Source organism: Bison bison, unplaced genomic scaffold (genome assembly GCF_000754665.1).
Source record: "Bison bison bison isolate TAMUID 2011002044 unplaced genomic scaffold, Bison_UMD1.0 scf7180017864351, whole genome shotgun sequence".
Lineage (NCBI taxonomy): Eukaryota > Metazoa > Chordata > Mammalia > Artiodactyla > Bovidae > Bison > Bison bison.
Window position 1 is genome coordinate 6235181 of NW_011494923.1, and position 19627 is coordinate 6254807.

Below are 19627 nucleotides of genomic sequence, written 5' to 3' on the forward strand. Positions count from 1 at the left end.
TAATACACTATCTAGGTTTTTCATAGCTTTCCTTCCATATCTTGACTTTTGTAAATAATGCTGCAATGAACACAGAAGTACAGATATCTTTTCAGGTTAGTGGTTTCATTTCCTTTAAATGAATATCTGAAGTAGAAGTGCTGGCCTATATGGTAGTTCTATTTTTAAATTTTTGATAAGCCTCCATATTTTTCCATGGTAACTGTACCGATTTGCATTCCTACCAACAGTGCAGTGTACAAAGGTTCTCTTTCCTCTGCATCCCCACCAAAACTTGTTATTGCTTGTTTTTTTGATAATAGCCATTCTAACAGATGTGAAGTGATATCTCATTGTGGTTTTAATTTGCATTTCCCTGATGATTAGTGATGTTGAGCATCTTTTGATATACCCGTTAGCCATCTGTATGTCTTCTTTGAAAAATGTTCAAAGATTCAAAAAATACCCAGTTCCTCTGTCCAATTTGTTTGGCTTTGTTCTATTGAGTTGCATAATTTCCTTATATATCTTGGATAAACTTTTGAATATGCATTTGTATATATTGTTTATCATATTCAGTCCTCCACTCTCTTTAATGTTTTAACAAAGATTTCCACTTATTTGTGGAAGTAAACACAATTTTGAACATCATTCATGTCTGTTATAGCATGGTGAATAGGGCACTGAATTTATTATAGGTTGATTATTTTCTTATCCTTTTTTCCTCATGCATAATGAGGAATGTATATAATGAATCTGTTTGGTTTAAAACAACAATAAAATTTTACTCCTAGGGATCCACCATACAGTTTAAGAAACAGAATTTTATCAAGCTTCTTGGGTATCTTCTCCCCAATCCTTCTCTCTCTACTACAGAGGAACTTTTTAATCCATCAACTTTTTGTTTTCCTTTGCAGTTTTCTAACATATATTTGTGTTCCTAAATAATACATTTTTTTCATTTTGCCTATTTTGAATTCCATATTAAACAGAATCATATTTTTATATTTTTGGAAATTTTCATCCAACATCATGTTTTTGAGGGTTATCCATGTTGATAGCTATAGATGTATTTTATTTATATTTATTGCTTTATGGTTTTCCATTGGTTATACATATCAAAATCAGTTTATTTAACCTTTTTGCGCTTGAGTACCTTCTAGTGTTGTTTTTCTTTATTCAAAATAATGCTACCATCTGTATTCATCCTTTTATTTCCTAGGACAAATTAAGTTTAATTTCTTCTTGTATTAACTGAGGATAATAAGAGCTTCATTTCATTCCAGGGTTCTTCCTAATAATTCCAATATTGAGTTTCTCGATCTATAGAACAAATAATTATCATTCTTAGCATAAGTGAGCATATGTATAAGTACATAGAACAAGGACTAGTTCATAGTAGGTGTTCTGAAAATTCTTTTTCACTCTCCACTGAGGATTAAGATATGATTTTAATCATAGATAGAAGTGCTTTATAGAGAATGCCATGTGAGCTGTAGGTGCAAAAGCTTCTGATTCAATACTCAGGATGACTATTTGGCCTCTGACAACTGCAGATAGGCATGGTTTAGTTATTACTACATGTCAAATGGACAAAGAGACTTTTAGGAGAGGTGGTGATATCACATAGCACACGGTGAGAGAGGAGCAGTTGCTTTTTGCTTTCCTGGGATTTGTCAGCATCATCTTCCTGGATAGAGTCCAGCTGATTCAAGTTGTCTGAGGCAAAGGCAAAGTGCATTCTTCTGACACAGAAAAAGCCTCCAGGTACGGAAAAGTGCAGCACTGTCTTTTGTGGGTCACCTCGAATTCATGTGCTGGCTGTATGACCCAGTTTTCTTCCTTCCAGAAATGCAACAGCTCTTTGAGCCAGAAGAAAATACTACACATTATTTACATCATTATTGCATTGATGCTGCACACCTTAACATCCTCCCTCTAAGTAAGAAACAAGAAAGACGTGGCAGAGAAAATGGTGATTGCATACTTTCTTAAAAGTTTGAAAAAAGTAATGGGAAATAGTTCTTTCTTTTCAATCAGTCTTCTTCATTACAGATTTTACTAAGTGAAACATCTGGTCTCCAGAATTTCACCTCCTACCTGTTTTCTTTGCTAACTCACTACTCTTCTAAACTTATCTGTAAAACAGTATCTAGCATTGTATAAACTTAAGATTGATTACCAACAATTAACCATTACATTTCCTTAGAGAAGGAGAAGAATAGGGATTTTCTGTAGGTGAAATGACTAAAAAAAATACATCAAAATTATAAATTTATATTTTCTATTACTAAAAGACTTCCCACCCTATTTTCGATGCTTTCTTCCCTTTATTTGCCATTCAGTCATATGTGATGGCAGGTGTAAAAGTCGGATTCCCTGAAATGTAGCTCATGAAGGGAGAAAAGAAAGCAAGAAAATAAACTGTAGGTATAGATACATTTTTTTATATTCAGAAATCCACTTTGAAAACATCATGAGTGTTGCACTCAGTTCAATTCCAATTCACTTTGGTTGTTTGCTTTCTTGGCCTTTCCAAAGAATTCGTGGGTAAGCATTAGAAATAGGATACAACAAATATTTCTCTTCAGAGGCTGCTTCCAAGTGTTTTATACTTGAAAAATAAATGGCAAAAGTGAATAAATATTTGATATGGATAATCTTTCAAGCTGGTGATGATTGGAAGAAATTTTCTTGTGATACACAAATCACCTCTTATCTAGTTATTTGGGGGTACTAAAAACAAAAACATGAAAATACTTCATCTCCAAATACTATAGTCAATACCAAATTCCACCATGGTGTGTGGAGGACCCTGCTTCAGTGACAATATGCAGAACAATATATATGAAAACATATATATCTTCATATATAACATCAACAATGTAAATATGAAGAAATAATGAAACAGAAGAGCCAATTAACCTCAGGGCTGGCTTGACCCAGGGAATGAAATTTGAGATTTTTGTAAAACAGCACAGTGAATGCTCATAGAAAGTTCAGACATTGCCTGTTAGCTGTTTTCTCAGCACTAATAACAGATTTTATTACACAGTAGTGTGTTATAAGTTATTAATGACCAGTGGAATTCTGTGAGGAAAGGAGGCACAAGGGAACTACACTAGAACTGGCCATGGGCACCCCTTACTTAAAACTAATAGGTCTAATGTGAAAGCCTTACATCAACCCCACTGAAGGGAAGTTTTGCCAACCTGAAGTCAGATAATGAAAACTCGAGTGAGAGGCAGGCTGACATTAACACTGTTCAGTCTCATCAAGTGGCTGATGAGGATGAGGATGCTACATTGTTCCCTGAGGATAGAAATGAACCAAATAATGACAGCATGTGGGAGAGAAATGATTGGAAGAATGCAGAGAGCATGACAATTAGATCTGTGTCTGATGAGGGGAATAGTGCAAACGAACCACTTAATATGAGTAAGCCAACAGACATCAAAGTGTATTACATACAGTGTAAGGTGGTGCTAGTGGTAAAGAACCTGCCTGACAATGCAGGAGACATAAGAGATGTGGATTCATCACTGGGTTGGGGAGATCTGGAGGAGGGCATGATCCAAGATCCCCTGAAGTGGGAAATGGCAACCCACTTCAGTATTCTTGCCTGGAGAATCCCAGAGACAGAGGAGCCTGGTGGGCTACAGTCCATGGGGTCACAAAGAGTCAAACACAACCAAAATGACTTAGCACACAGATGCCTGGTGATCAGAGTCTGGGGCCAGGGAAATCTTCCATGGCTATATATAGAATCAGCATTTACATAGCAAGCTATGAGCTAAGGTTGTTGTAGTTTAGTCACTAAGTCTGACTCTTGTGATCCCATGGACTGTAGCCTGCCAGGCTCCTCTATCCATGAGATTCTTCAGGCAAGAACACTGGAATGGGTTGCCATTTTCCTTTCCAGGGGATCTTCCTGATCCAGGGTACAAACTCATATCTCCTGAATTACCAGGTAATTAAGAATAATGGTAATTACCACTCCAGTATTCTTGCCTGGAGAATCCCAGGGACAGAGGATCCTGGTGGGCTACAGTCCACAGGGTCGCAAAGAGTCGGACACTACTGAGCGACTTCACTTCACTTCTTTACCACTGAGCCACCTGGGAAGCCCATGAGCTAGGGAAAGAAGGCAAAAACGCAAGCCAAAAGACTTAGTCTTTGGGTGTTTGACATTTAAATTTGGTACCATATCACCAGAGCACAGCCAGCAAATGGAAAACACACTAGTTAGTTCAACAGAGAGGATCTAATATAGAAATTATTTAGATCATTGGAAGAATGAACAATCAAAATGGGAACACTGAACTAACACAGAAATAGTAAGAAAAGAAAACATCAATCACCCTTAGAATGTGAGGAACAAAGGAAGAAATTGAGATTATCGAGTCCATCAAGAGGAGGTTTTGAGAAGCTGTGACTTAGATCCCCCAGAAGTGAGAAATTTGAAACACAACTGGCATCCTCAAAACTCTAAGAAAGTGCCCTGCTGATCTGGATGAGAAGGTGTCACCAGATAGTTTCTAGTTTCTGCAAAGAAATACCATGAGGCTGGGTCTAAGAACAAGGAGGAAAATAAGAAATTGGAACCCATAGGCACTTCAGAATTTAGAAGCTATTCTTGAGATGAGGCTGATGGGAGAAGTAGATACCGCAGAAGAAGCAACTGTTTTCTCCCTTCACTGCCTTTCAGCTACTTCAGTGTCTTCCATTAGCATAACTAACAGGAAAATAGCTGGCAAGGAAGAAATGTAGTTTGTAGAGCCTCCAGCATCACAGAACTGAAATACAATAGTTAATAACTGTCACCACAAACTTATAACCTTGAACCTGAGGGCCAGAGTATATCAAAAGGATTTATTAGAAGAGGCTAACAGTGCTATAATTTCAGTTTGTAGTATAATGAAAAGAGAACACTTTTTATATCCTCCTTATATGTTTATGCATCTGAAAGAACATCATAATAAGTGTAAATTTACCTATAAAATGCAATAAACTCAGCTGTTTGTCTTAATAAGGTAGAGAGTAAGATGGAGTATGCAGAGTTTAGTTAATTCAGAAGTTTCATCCTTTCCTGAAGTCTCAATTATCTCTTTCACCACACTTTTTACCAAAGATGTTAATAAAAAGCAAAATGAATCGTTAATGGACTGAGAAATATTTAAATGTAGGGAGAAGAGAGGAAATAAAAACAATGTGAATAGTCTAGAACAGGATAATTGGGCTCAGAATAATTAAGTCAATTCTATGGAAGCATTTTCCCTAGGAATCCCTATTTTTATGGCAATACATCGAGATGACAATGAAGTCACAAAGGAATCAAGTACAAAACAGATATAATTGCTTCAGTGGTTGTAAAAAATCCTGATGAAAAGAGCATTATTTTCAAGAAAAACAGAAAGAAAATATATGATGGATGTCTCTTATTCCAGTTTGTACTGTAAAAGGAGTTATAATAGTTTACTAACAGATTTTATTTTCTTGGGCTCCAAAATCACTGTGGATGGTGACTGCACCCATGAAATTAAAAGACTCGCTCCTTTGAAGGAAAGCTATGACAAACTTAGAGTATTAAAAAGCAGAAACATCACTCTGCTGACAAAGGTCTGCTTATCTTCCCATTTGACCTATATATTTGACATAAGCCAATTGAAATGTTAAAAGATACTAACAACATGTTAATCCTAAGATTGAGAGTTGTAAGAATTGGACCTTAAAGAAGGCTGAGCACCAAAGAATTGATGTTTTTGCACTGTGGTGTTGCAGAAGACTCTTGAGAGTCCCTTGGACAGAAAGGAGACCAAATTAGTCAATAAAGGAAATCAACCCTTTTTATTCACTGGAAGAACTGATGTTGAAGTGCCAATACTTTGGCCACCTGATGTGAAGAGCTGACTCATAGGAAATGACCCTAATGCTGGGAAAGATTTGAGGGCAGGAGGAGAAGGGGGCAATAGAGGATGAGCTGGTTGGATAGTATCACCAACTCAATGGACATAAATTTGAGCAAACTCTGGGAGATAGTGAAGGACAGGGAAGCCTGGCACACTGCAGTCCATTGGGTCACAAAGAGTCAGACACAACTTAGCGACTGAACAATAACAACATGTCTTGCTGCTTCTGCTGCTAAGTTGCTTCAGTCATGTCTGACTCTTTGCAACCCCATGGACTGCAGCCTACCAGGCTCCTCCGTCCATGGGATTTTCCAGGCACGAGTACTGGAGTGGGTTGCCATTGCCTTCTCTGAACATGTCATGAATCAGACCAAAAATGCACACATAGGAATCATGTTAAGAAAATTGATGCAGACACATATAGATAAAATTAAGCAAAGTAGTGTAAAGCACATTAAAATGTCTTGCCTTCGTATTGGGTGTCACGCATGGTATATATACATTTTATGGACTGTGTCTATGTGTTGTTTTAAGGTGGTCACAAAAGAAATAGAGTTAGTTTTGGTTTCAGGTAGCAATTGTTCAAAAATACTGCCTAAAAACTGGATATAAAATTCAGGGGCTCAAAATAAAACTGATGATTCATATGAATCTGCAGGTTGGTTAATTGAGGGTAGGCATGGTTGGTGGATCTTCTGTCCCCCGTGGCTGCTGGGGCTCATCTGTTTCCAATGGCATTTCTTTGGCTCAACTGTAATGGCTCTCTTCTACAGGCCTTCCATCCCCTCTAGCAGCAGGCTGTCTGAGCCTTGTTTTCTTTGTGCCAATGTCGAGGTGCAAAAGGATAAGTGGAAAATGCATGAGGCTTTTTATAATAGAACACAGTATAGAACACTCCCATCAATGGGCCACTGGCCAAAGCACATCCCAACTCTGAGTCCCAAGTCAAAGGTCAGGAAAATACTCTGCCCATGAAGAAACCAAGATGAAAATGTGGGTGCCAGGAGGGGTGAAAAATGGTGACCCATCTTACCTTCTTCAGCAAGTTTGATCTCTATTTCCAAAAGAAAAGAAAAAGGCCTTATGTTCTACATGCAAGAGGAATCCTCATTCATTGAGTATTTCATCTGACAGAATTCTACAATGAAGGTTACCAGTGGAATGTGTCTTTCCTAAAGACAGAAACAAAACTTTGAAAAAAGAATCTGAAAATTGTTTTCAAAGGAAAAATACATGCTAAATGGAGGGCAAATCATCAGGATAAATAAGAAAAACCTCTGGTGCAGAAAATCAGGCCAAGTCAAAGATTATAAGAAATTATGAGTAGATATAAAGGCTATAGCTGGCCCACACTGGGTTTCTGAGTGAATTAGGAAAAGGCTTTTCCTCTGGATTAGGATAAGTCATGCATTCAGGATTTGGTGAATGGAGGCACAGATTGGATTTCAGCTCCCAGCTAACTCTTAGCCAGGTTGCATTGTTGAAGGGAAAATGCAACTCCGATGGAAGAAAAGAAAGCAAAAAGTTACTCAAGGATTTTATTAATTTTGATGCTGTGCCTCACTGTGTTGCTAATCATATATTTCTTATGGATTCACCTTAATAATTCTTTAAAATGGTAGCCATTCTTTTCTTCCTTCCTTTTGGCCTTCCTGCCTTTCTTCCATAAATATGTACTGAATGTGTCCTGTGTGTATAAAGTTCCTGGCAGGTAAGATAGAGCAGGAAAAAAAAATAAAAAAAATCCCTGCACTCATAAGCTTTATAATGTAGTAGGAAAGGCAGACAATGAACAGTAAACATGACAAACTAGTGAATTATACAATGATAGAGAATGATAAGAGCTGTAGAGAAAAGAGGAAAGGAGAGGTGAGGGGAGAGGAGGGGAGAGATGGAGAGGAGGAGAAGGGAGGAGAGAAGGAAGGGAAGGAGGAGGAGAGGAGGAGAAGGGAGGTGTGGAAGGAGAAGGGGAGGTGGGGATGTGGGAAGGGGAGAAAACAGGGAGGAGTGGAAGCAAAAGGAAGGAGGATAAGGGAACAGGACAAGAGCAAGATTGTTTCAAGTTGTAATAAACAGAAAAAATAGTCTTTGAAGTAATAGGTTTTTGCTACTTTTTTTTTTTTTTTGGTATGGAATAAGATATTATTATCATACCTGTTTGAACACACTTTTACCACTGTATATCCATGGTTGATGGTACATAGAGAAAAATGACCATTACCTAATTTACTCACATCTCAATTCTGATTGTTAAAACTATTCTTCCTAAGATTTGTAAGACTAAACCTAAGAAAAAATCAAGTCAGAAGATGAATTCTGATAAAATATAAAATAAATTCATGCTCTTATATTTGGTTTATCTAGGTTCACTTTTTTAATATAATAACAACTATGGCTAAAGAAAGTGAAAAATTGGCAGAATTTTGCAGGAGATTGTTAAAACAAATGTACCTGTAATGTAAACTATATCATAGCTTATGTAGTTCATGTAATATTTTGTCATTTAAAAAATTTTATATGTTATGCTCATTGAGTAAAATAAAAGATAAATTTATTTATAACATTTTGTGTTTGCCATAGTGCTTAATAAATAGCCTTAAAGTCTAGAAAACCTATCCCTTGGCTATGAATTAATCTATTGAGCATTCAAACTGGTTGAATGTGCAAGTTGGGAAAATAAGCACATTTATTACAGTAATAATCCTCTAATGAATTATGGTCTTAAGTTGTTTTTGCAAGTTTTTTATTTAAAAATGACACTGATCAGTGGTCCAGCTTTCTGACTAAAAAAGGATTATTGAAACAAAACTTAACTACAGATAATTACTTAATCTTTGTGTCTCTCCAAAATTAGGATAACTACATTGAAAAGTCTGGATTATAATTATGCTCCTACAATACTTATTCTTGGCTTTTTGAACTGTGAAACTTCTAAACTTTTGTTAGAAGTTCAGAGGCACTCTCAGTGTGCTACTTGTGAAATACATAGCACTATCTTCATGAGAATTCTTTGAAAAATTATTTGGAATCTGCATAATTTTAGAGTCATGGAATTATAATATTGTTCTGCTTTCCCTTGATTTGGTACATAGCATGACGGCATATACAATAAGAGAATTTCCCTCCCTTAATCTTCCTTGATTGCTCTAAGTCGGTTGATAAATGAATTCTGAGAAGAGTAAAATATATATCTCACTTTAAATACCTTAGGTTGGCTTATGTGCAAATGCAATGGCCAGCTGACTATGTGTAATTGAAATGGAATGAAATGGAATTGAATCCATCTCTAGTGAGTTAATACTTCTCTCCTGTGTTGGCTTGTTGGCAACTTTCTAGGTTGCTGAAAATCCATCAATAAAAGATTGGGAAATGAGAAACTTTTGATAAGATATATCCTTAATCTTGAATTTTAATCTCTGTATTCCAGACTTTTTAAACACTCTGCCTCATTACCTAATACAAGTTCAATAAATGTTACTTGCATGACCTCATATATATTCATGTATGCAAATCATTATATATTTTATTGTAATAAATGAGGACTAGGTTTTCTGCTTGTATCTTATAGAACAGAAGTCAGCACTTTTTTTCTTTTTAAAGTTCAGATAATAAATATTCTAGGCTTATAAGGCATACAGTCTCTATCACAACTAATCAACTCTGCTGCTGCTAAGTCGCTTCAGTCGTGTCTGACTCTGTGTGACACCATAGACGGCAGCCCACCAGGCTCCGCCGTCCCTGGGATTCTCCAGGCAAGAACACTGGAGTGGGTTGCCATTTCCTTCTCCAATGCATGAAAGTGAAAAGTGAAAGCGCAGTCATGTCCAACCCTCAGCAACCCCATGGACTGCAGCCTACCAGGCTCCTCCACCCATGGGATTTTCCAGGCAAGAGTACTGGAGTGGGTTGCCACAATACATAAAGAAATCCTCTGTTCTACTGAAACTTTATTTACGAAAGGTGGTAGGCAGGATTTAACGCATGGGCTATAGTTCACCCTTGATACAGAGCATTTAAAATTCCACATGCAGGCTGAACTATAAATGTTCCACAAAATATAAACTCAAGGAAATTGTGTTGAATATATCATTCAAAAAGCACACCTATAGACTTTCTGAAAATCCATGAGTTATTTTTTATTCATTTAAAGAAAGTAATTGGCCAAATTTTTATATATCCAATATTTAAATAATGTAGTATTTAAAATATAAAATAAGGGAATCTTGTTTCACATTGTCCGTTTGATCCAAAACACATGAATACAACTAGACATGGAAATTTACTACTACAACTGGCAAGCAAATTCACAAATGGAACTGATTTGAAGCTAAATCCTTGTCTCTATTTACAACTGATGTATTCATTTCATCAAGTTATTAACTGTACTAATCAGTAAAATGAGAAAGCTATCAGCTTCATTTCATTAATCTGTAAAATGGGAAGAATAAACTGGCACAAAAACCTTCAATGAATGAAGGGAAAATATCTTTTTAAAAAATTGGTTTGGATCTCTCAAGTTAAAATTTTTAGTGTGATCTGACTGAATATTTTGATGCTTCTGTCTTAAAGGCAAGTTGATGTCAGGAAGATCTCCAACATATCAAACTATATTCAGCCTAAATGTCTGAGAAAATAGTATCAACAGAATTTACGGTGCTTCTATTGAAAGCAAATAAATGAATGAATCAAATTCTATGAATCAAAGAAAAAATTATAAAGCATTTATAAGCAAGTGAAAGTGAAGTCGCTCAGTCGTGTCCGACTCTTGGCCACCCCATGGACTGTAGCCCACCAGCCTTCTCCGTCCATGGGATTCTCCAGGCAAGAATACTGGAGTGGGGTGCCATTTCCTTCTCCAATTTATAAGCAAAGTGCTCTCTAAATACTTAATAATATTTATGCTCATGGCTTTCCTCTCCTAGAGGTCTACCTATCATTCTATTTCTTTCCTGTATCACCAGTGTATTTTAGCTCTTCCTAGTCTCCCTCAGATGTCATTCAGTGAGTAAGAATCATTTGGCAGGCAGCCATATACTACCTATAACAAAGAGTAGTAATTTTACTTAAGTTCTATATCTTAAAGAGAATTGTCATCTCTGTGTCAGACAAAATGGTTCTGCAAAGTTTACCAGTGTAACTCTCTTAATGGATATGTTTATTTCTCATAACATGAATAATGGAGCCAACTAAATCTATGAACACAACCATGGACCGCTTCTAATAACACCATGCCCTAAACAGGTGTCTTATCTTGCTTATGCTTAATAAATCTTTGAATAGCTAATTTATGACTCATCAGTTCTATGTCCATGTTTTATTGCCTCTGGTTAAAGCCAAAAGCTTCTTTTTTCAGACGGTTAAAATGAAAAATAGACTTGCAAAAGCAAGACACACTTGGGAGTGCAAGCCAAAGTCAGATCATGGAAGAATCTCTTTGATCCTAATTCCCTGAATCACATACAGGTGTCGGACCTTCTTAAACTCTACTGATATTAACTAGGCAAGACAAGAGGTGACTTGTATGCCCAGCTTCTGCTGTTCCAGACTCTTTCCTACAGCAGTTCTTCAACCTGTCACAGTGTATAAAAAGGCCTCTGAGAGCAATAGCATAAGCACTTCTTGTGCTTAACGCACAACAGAGACAACTAGAAATGATGAGTTTATTTTGCAAATTTAATTTAGGAAGTCTTTACACTGTGTGCACACATCTTTCTCTGAAAGTCACAAGCAAAGTATTAGATTTCTTTCAGTCCCAACTAAATACAGATTTTGCTGAAACCCAGTTAAGAAATGCAGATGTGTAAGAATCGAACCACAGTAAAGAGAATGCCAAAAATGAGTTCATTGTGTGTGACAATGAACTTGTGTAGAATTTAGACTTGTGTAGAATTTAGACTTGTGTAGAATTATATGCATGAATAAAACTTTTCCAACTCCTGGGGTCTATCTTTAATGATGTTTTCTCCTGCACATAAATAGTGTTGCCAGGACATAACAAGCAAAAAAAGCCTACTTTAACGTAACATAATAGTTACGATCATCAGAATTAAAAAATATGATCTAGATTTAAACTTCTGTTCTACCACTTACTTTGTGTTCTTGATAAGCTACTTAATTATGAATGAGTTAATGTGTCTTTTTTACAGAATTATTATGGGGACTAGATAAAATATTTATATAAAACTGGTACTCCAGATCCTTGAGCACATAATGAACTGATTCTTGAAAGAGTCTTTGGATTAGAGCAGGAGAAATGAGTTTGTTAAAAATCATCCCCTGACCACCCATCTGGCCCAATCAAATTGTTCCCTCAGCAACTCCAAGCATTTTATTAGATAATGAAAGAAGAGATGTCTGTCCATTTGGAGCAGAATGACTACTAGTCCCCAGCTCCTAAGGTTGTTCAACAGAAGTTCTTTTCAATCTCTTATTACATATTTTGATCTAAGACCCAGTCAGAGATGGGAAGGGATGAAGTTGAGGATGGAGAAGGGTACCCATTGTTGATTCAACTTTTTTTTTTTAATTTCTTATGACTGTGTGGAATTAAAACATGACCATTTCTGTTTAAGTGGGAAAAATTAAGTATTCCAAATGCTAAATCAAAACATAGAGGATAAATTTTACTTATCCTTCTTACAGAAATAAGAAAAGGATTTTTTAAAATTCTGTAAAGTATCTCCCAGACTCACACTGATGCCTGATCTTCCTTTAAAAAATCACTTTTGTAATGCTCAATAGATATTAGGGGTTATCCACCATTAACATTTGCCTATCCCTGTAAATTTTACCAGATAATATGATACTGAGAAATTCAACTGGCCTCTTAAGTAAAGGTATTAAGCTTTGCTTTGAAGGATTCATTTTATACCAACAATAGTATAGACTGAACATTTGCTTTTACTACCTTGCTTTGAGTTTGCATGAATTACAAAACTACTTTTCACTGTTACTGAAGTCTCAAAAATATGCCTATGAATCATAATTAATTTTTTAAAAATACTTATGGTTTTAGAATTACTTTTGTCTTTTTAGCTCTGTAATTTTCTCACTCAGTACTATAAGAGCAACACACTAGTGTTATTCTTAAAGAGACATGAAAAAGAGAAATAAACCAGCAATAACACAAAAAGTTTGATAACTACTTGTTAAAGAAAAAAATATTCAGTGACACTTGTTAAAACACAGTAAGGAAGAATTTATTTGAGAGGGGCCTTAGAGAAATGTGTAAGGACTCCCCTAACAATAGAATCTTACAGCGAGGGAGAGAGATTAGGCTCAACTTCAAATACAGAATGAACAAAAGGGAATTTATAATCAAGGGGCAGGATGGGGATCAGTGGATAAAAAGCACTAAAAGGAGACATCAGTAGAAAGGGAATTCTGGCTAAACCAATCTGACAAGACATCACCTGGCAGATGGTGGAAGATAAGGAACCTGATTAGATAAGGAGGGTGACTTCCCTGCTAAGTTGCTCAGTTGTAACCAACTCTTAGCCACCCTGTGGACTGGACCTTAGCCTGACAGGCTTCTCTATGCATGGGATTCTCCAGGCAAGAATACTGGAGTGAAAAAAAAAAAAAGAATACTGGAGTGGATTGCCATTGCAGGGTTCTTACTGAAATTGGACAGTGCAAAGACCAACATGGGAGTCCAAAAGTCAGGCTGCATTGAGAAAAGGACTCAGTGAAACTGGAGTAGAATTTGGTTAATGAGAGACTCTTTGTCATCCAGAACTAATTTAATATTCCCCGAGAAGCTATTATCTCAGCCTGTAAGAACAATTCTATTTCACCCAAATATTTAGGGTTATCTTTATAAACTTTCCATTCCTTCCTCCACCTACTATATACAGAGGGCTACTATGCAGGACACTGAGATGGACTTGCCTACAGTGCATGTACTGTGACTCAGTCAGAGCCACTGTCGATGGCTTAGAATACTCTCCTCTTCCTAGCTAATTCCCATTTAAAAGCAAGATTCAAGTTAGATTTAATCTTTCCCTTAAAGATATGTTAATACCTCACATCTCTCTGCTCCCCTATAATAATCTATGCAAACCTGTAGCATAACATTTATGAAAGATTAATTATCAACTGGTCCTTGACTAGTGTCCCCAAAGAACAAAGCTTCCTGGAGAACTGAACGGAGTGGTATTCATCTTTTTATCCCTGGCCCCATGCACAATTTCTGGCACCCAGCAGACACTCAAAGTTTATGAATAGTTGAATTAATAAATGAGCTAAGGATCTTCAGCCACAAACGAGATATACCAATGTGGCATAAATATAACAGAAACCAACATTCATGGGCATCACCACTTTCTTTTAGTAGCTTCTCATCTTTTCACAATTTTATTTTAAAAAGTTGCCCTAGGGCAGAAACTTTGAGCATTTTTCCACCTCATGATAATTGTAAAATCAATAACCAATATTTTCAGAAGATCCATAAAAATGAGGTTTACAAAAGAGAAAAAAAAAAAAATCACCAGTCAGAAAAGAGAAACTGGAAGAAAATGAGTTCTGCTCTGCTCGAGTTGATGGTAATATATGTCTCCTATCAATTTCTCTTTCCTCCCAAGCCAAGGCTCTCCTTTTGTCATCATGATTACTTACGCACAACAGACTGCTGGTTAACTGATGGGCCTGACACAGCAGGCACACCAGCATTGTAAATCCTTTACCCTTAAGGCCTTTACTTGTCCGTGTACACAGTATACAGTTAAGTTTGGTCTCCTGGGAATACTTCTTAATTCCTTTATTTCACATTCATATTCTAAGTTAGGAGAAGCTTCTAATCCTACTGGGCATGTGTATGCATGTGTGTGTTAGTCATTCAGTCATGCCCGACTCTTTGGGACACCATAGACTACAGCCCGCCAGGCTCCTCTGTCCTCCGTCCATTCTCCAGGCAAGAATACTGGAGTGGGTTGCCATTCCCTCTCCAGGGGATCTTCTTGAACCAGGGATTGAATCCAGGTCTCCCTCATTGCAGGCAGATTCTTTACCATCTGAACCAGCAAGGAAGCCCTCCTGTTGGGCATACCCAACATGTTTCCTGTTTGTTGCTACATCTCCATTAGAAATAATACTAAATACGGATGTCCTTGACTTAGGATGGTTCAACATAAGATTTTTCAGTTTTACAAAAATTTGATCTTTTTCCACCTAGTGATATGCAGCAAGATACTCTCTCATAATGCTGGGAAACAGCAACTGAGCCACAGCTCCCAATTAGCCACATGATCATGAGGATGAACAACTGATACACTTACAACCATTCTGTACCCATACGACCTTTCTGCTTTTCACTTTCAGTATCTTATTCAATACATTGTGTGTGCTGGCCTTAGTTGCTCAGTTGCACACAGCTCTTTGTGACCCTTTAGACTGTAGCCTACCAGTTTCCTCTGTCCATGGAATTCTCAAGCAAGAATACTGGAGAGGGCTGCCATTTTCTTCTGAAGGGGATCTTTCTGGCCCAGGTATCAAACCTGATTCTCCTACATTGCAGGCAGATTCTTTACTGTCCAAATGACCAGGGAAGCCCATGATATTCAAAGTAGGGTAGGTGTATTTTCAACTTATGATATTTTCAATTTATGATGAGTTTATCTGGACATGTCCTTTTCATTAAGTCGAGGAAGATTTTTATGAAAAACAAAATTTAAGAATCTACAGTCTTATGATTCTTGATAAAATGAATTTTCAAAAATCAAATAATGTCTCTAAAAAGTTCACCAAGCTACCTGAATGAATGTAACTATATAGATGTTATGAAAGAAAGTGAAAAGACTTCTTCCTTTCTAGCCCAAAGAACTTGCAATCTTATTTTATTGTATTCCTGTGAGTTGTGAAGTTGTAAATCAGCTGCTTTTCTGAGGTCAACCCAAACTGGTTTTCAACCATCATTATAGTCTAGATAAGAACTAATGAAAGGTAGATTTTTTTTATGGAGTAACCACCTTTTCTTCATCTTGTTTTACTATCTTGTCTAATGGCTCTCGACCCACCTTGCAATTTCTGTGACAGTGCGGGCCTCCTGACCTGTGCACCTGCTCTCCAAGTGCTTCACCACATTCCCTGTTCCAGTGTGAGACATTGATAAATTCTCTCTGAGATACAAGGAACGATAGGTGATTTGAAATGTATGTATTTTCCTCTGTTCCCACTTGTTTCTGAGAAGTCTTTCATTCTGTTTCTGAGTTGAGCTGATTGATTCTGAACTAGTTGAAACTCAAGGTCCAGAGCAACAAGCTGAGAAAAAAATGATAGAAATATGTTTTAAAAGTGCCTTGGTTTTATCTTCTGATTCATTCAATAGAAAAGCTCTTTTATGGATAAAAGTCCCTTTTTATAAGCTGTAGTACTTTCAGTTACTACTGGAGTGAAGCATTACAAAAGAGGACAAAATGGTGAAATGTTGAAAATTTAATACACACTAAACGTAAAAGTGAATGTTGAACAAGAAAGACTCAGGCTTAGTGATATTTCTGTTGTATTTCCTTTCTCTCTCTCTCTCTCTTGCTCTCTTTCTTCCTCCCTCCTCCCCTTGTTGCTTAATTAGTTTTATAAGTGAAGGATAAAGCCTTAACTGTGAGTAGTGAGTGCATAAGATAAATACATGGAAGTTTAAAAACAAATTCAACCTTGAATAAAGTTAATAAAAAGATGAATTTCTCTTCCTGTTCATGTAATCAGAGTACTTCAGTGCTACTTTTAAGTGAAAAGACTACCTGGTAAAATCTTAAGAATCTCTTCAAAAGATCTCTTTATCTGACTGATGCCTTGAACCTCATCAAGAACCCCATCAAGAAACTTCCCACCTTCCCTTTGAGGCTTTAATCTTCAAATAAATAAAAATCTCCCCTATGAGGGGTAAAACATTGAGACTTTCCAATTCAACATTCACATTTCTGAAGAGGAACTCAGGCCATGGAATGCCTTTGAGAATGGAGACTCTAATTGGAAGATAAAGATTGTCAACACATCAAATACTTATACCGCAGACTATCACATTTGCAGAAAACATGTGGTGGGAAGTTCTAGTAGTCTTCTGGCTCTTTGATACTTCTAGTTTGTATACAAAAATGATTTATTATATGTTTTTTCAAAAACACATTTTTTAGCAATAAAAGATTGACTTTTTAAGACTTAATCATTCCATAACTAATTTATTCCTACCTAACACAATGGAAAATGCCTTGATTTATGAATTTGAAGAATAGATCTATATTTTTATCCTCCTTCTGATCACCTACACTGATATCAGATGTCATGGAACTCAAGAGCTTATAGTACAAGAACTATTATTTAGGTCACCTATTGTACCTGTATATGTATTATTGTTGTTCAGTTGCGAAGTCACATCTGACTCCTTGAGATACCATGGACTGCAGCATGCCAGGCTTCCCTGTCCTTCACTATCTATCAGAGTTTGCTCAAACTCATGACCATTGAGTCGGAGATGCGATCCAACCATTTTGTCCTCTGTTGCCCCCTTCTCTTCTTGCCCTCAATCTTTCCCAGTATCAGGATCTTTTCCAGTGAGTCAGCCCTTCACATCAGGTAACCAAAATATTGGAGGTTCATCTTCAGCATCAGTCCTTCCAATGAATAGTCAGGGTGGATTTCCTTTAGGATTGCCTGGTTTAATCTCCTTGCAGTCCAAGGGACTCTCAAGATCTTCTCCAGCACCATGTTTCCAAAGCATCAGTTCTTCAGCACTCAGCCTTCTTTATGGATCAACTGTCACATTCCTACATGACTACTGGAAAAAACATAGCTTTGACTATACTGACCTTTGTAGGCAAAGTAATGACTCTGCTTTTTAATACTCTGTCTAGATTCATCAAGGAGAAGACAATGGCACCCCACTTCAGTACTCTTGCCTGGAGAATCCCATGGACGGAGGAGCCTGGTAGGCTGCAGTCCATTGGGTCCCTAAGAGTCAGACACGACTGAGCGACTTCACTTTCACTTTTCACTTTCATGCATTGGAGAAGGAAATGGCAACCCACTCCAGTGTTCTTGCCTGGAGAATCCCAGGGATGGGGGAGCCTGGTGAGCTGCCATCTATGGGGTCGCACAGAGTCGGACATGACTGAAGCGACTTAGCAGCAGCAGCAGCTAGATTCATCATAGCTTTTCTTCCAAGGAGGAAGCATCTTTTAATTTCGTGGCTGTAGTCACTATCAGCAGTGATTTTGGAGCCAAGAAAAAATAAACTCAGCCACTGTTTCCACTGTTTCCCCATCTATTTGCCATGAAGTGAAGGGACTGGATGCCATGATCTTAGTTTGATGGATACAGAGTTTTAAGTCAGCTTTTTCTTTCTTCTTTCACATTTATCAAGAGACTCTTTAGTTCCTCTTCACTTTCTGCCATTAGAGTAGTACCATCTGCATATCTGAGGTTGTTGATATTTCTCTTAGCAATCTTGATTCCAGCTGGTGTTTCATCCAGCCCAGCATTTCGCATGATGTATTTTGCATAGAACTTAAATAAACAGGGTGACAGTATACAGCCTTGACGTACTCCTTTCCCAGTTTTGAACCAGTCCATTGTTTCATGTGCAATTTTAACTGTTGTTTCTTGTCCTTCATACAGGTTTCTCAGTAGGTAGGTAAGGTGGTCTGGCATTCCCGTCTCTTGAAGAATTTTCCACTCTTTGTTGAGATCCACACAGTCAAAGGCTTTAGGGTAGACAAAGAAGCAGATTTTTTTTTTTTTTTAATTCCCTTGCTATCTCATTGATCCAGCAAATGTTGGAAATTTGCTCTCTGGTTCCTCTGCCTTTTCTAAATCCAGCTTGTAAGTCTGGAATTTCTTAGTTCACATACTGTTGAAGACTAGCTTGAAGGATTTTGAACATAATCTGCTAGCATGTGAAATGAGTGCAATTGTGCTATATCTTGAACAATTTTTGGCATTGCCTTTCTTTGGGATTGGGACAAATACTGACCTTTTCCAGTCCTGTGGCCAATGACGAGTTTTCCACATTTTCTGGCATATTGAGTACAGAACTTTAACAGCATCATCTTTTAGGATTTGAAATAGCTCAGCTGAAATTCCATCACATCCACTAGCTTTCTTCATAGTAATGCTTTCTAAGGCCCGCTTGACTTTGCACTCCAGGATGTCTGGCTCTAGGTGACTGATCACACCATTGTGGTTATCTGGGTCATTAAGACCGTTATTGTATATATGTATATAGATGCTTCACTTAACCTTTTGATGTCAGTGAATCCCTGTGATTTAGATAGATTCCTACTTAACCCTTCACTTTATACACCACCCATCACTGCCAGCCCCAAATAATTCCTTCTCCTAAGACTGAAATTTCTTGCCTCTTAAAATCCATAGCAGTCAGTTTACAACAATGATTCTTGGAGATTATATGGAAAATATTGTTTCATTCATTCAACAAATAATTTTTGTTTCTACTATTTACACTGGCATTACTAAGGAGATTTTAAGAAATATTACCTGTCACAAAAAGCTTCCTACGTGGCACTAGTAGTAAAGAACCCAACTAGTGGTAAAGCCTCCCAACGCAGGAGACAAAAGAGACTTGGATTCGATCCCTGAGTCTGGAAAATCCTCTGGAGGATGGCACAGCAACCGACTCCAGTATTCTTGCCTGAAGAATCCCATGGACAGAGCAGCCTTGCAGGCTACAGTCCATTGGGTTGCAAAGAGTTGGACATGACCAAAGCGACTTAGCATGTATGCATGCA